We start from the raw sequence: 1,201 nt of genomic DNA, 5'->3' as shown, positions 1-1,201 counted from the left end.
AGACCCATCGGTATTGTACTTTCTCCTAAACACCCATTTGTTGCTTATTGGTTTTGATCCCGGAGGAAGATCGACCAAGATCCAAGTTTGATTCGATATAATCGAATCCATTTCATCATTCACGGCCTCTCTCCAAAAGGAGGCATCCCTTGAAGTCATAGCTTCATTAACTGTCTTTGGATCTTCCTATATATTAAGCAACAATAGTATTTTATTAAGTACACCATTTATATCTCCTTCAACTAAAAAGGTTAAAGCTTGAGATGAAATAAAATCCGGTGCTAAATCCTTTTCTTTTCTTTCACGTTGACTTCTTCTCGGTTTGAAAGATGTCATAGACTCTTTCCTTTTATTTGTGGAGGTACCGGGAACGTCAACATATGGTCGATTAACATTAGATTCTAATTCAATGGTAGAATCAAGGCTAAACTTGTTCTCAACAAATTCAACGTCTCTTGATTCCACAATAACATTAGAATCTAGATTCAATAATCTATAAGCCTTGGAATTTTCAGCATAACCTACGAAAACACTTCTAATACCTCTAGCTCCTAACTTTGATGATTTAGGGTCAATAATTCTATAAAAGGCTAGACAGCCCCACACCCTTAAATACATCAAGTTTGGTTTTCTTCCTTTCCATACTTCATATGGAGAGACATGTGATTTCATAGATGTAATCCTATTGTGAACATGACATGCTGTAAGTAAAGCTTCCCCCCATAAATTATTAGGCAATTTAGAATTAAGAAGCATAGAGTTAATCATATCGGTAAAGATTCTATTCTTTCTTTCAGCCAGTCCATTTTGTTGAGGAGTAAAAGGGGCTGACTTTTGGTGAATAATTCCATGCTCTTCACAGAAAGCATCAAATTCATTTGAGAAATATTCACCACCTCTATCACTTCGAACCATTTTGATCTTCTTGTCTTTTTGGTTCTCAACTTTAGCCTTATAAATTTTAAATTTATCAAAGGCTTCATCTTTTGTTCTAAGTAAATACACATAAGTATATCTAGAACAATCATCAATAAAAGTGATAAAGTATCTCTTTCCTCCTCTAGTCAAAATTCCATTATACTCACAAATATCGGTATGAATCATATCCAATAATTGAGTATTACGTTCGGCTCTAGGAAAAGGTTTCTTAGTCATCTTTGCTTGTATACAAATTTCACACTTATCATTTTTAATATCTTTG

This window comes from Morus notabilis, unplaced genomic scaffold (assembly GCF_000414095.1).
Source record: "Morus notabilis unplaced genomic scaffold, ASM41409v2 Scaffold5, whole genome shotgun sequence".
Classification (NCBI taxonomy): domain Eukaryota; kingdom Viridiplantae; phylum Streptophyta; class Magnoliopsida; order Rosales; family Moraceae; genus Morus; species Morus notabilis.
The sequence above is the reverse complement of the archived record's forward strand: the minus strand, read 5'-3'. Positions refer to the sequence as shown.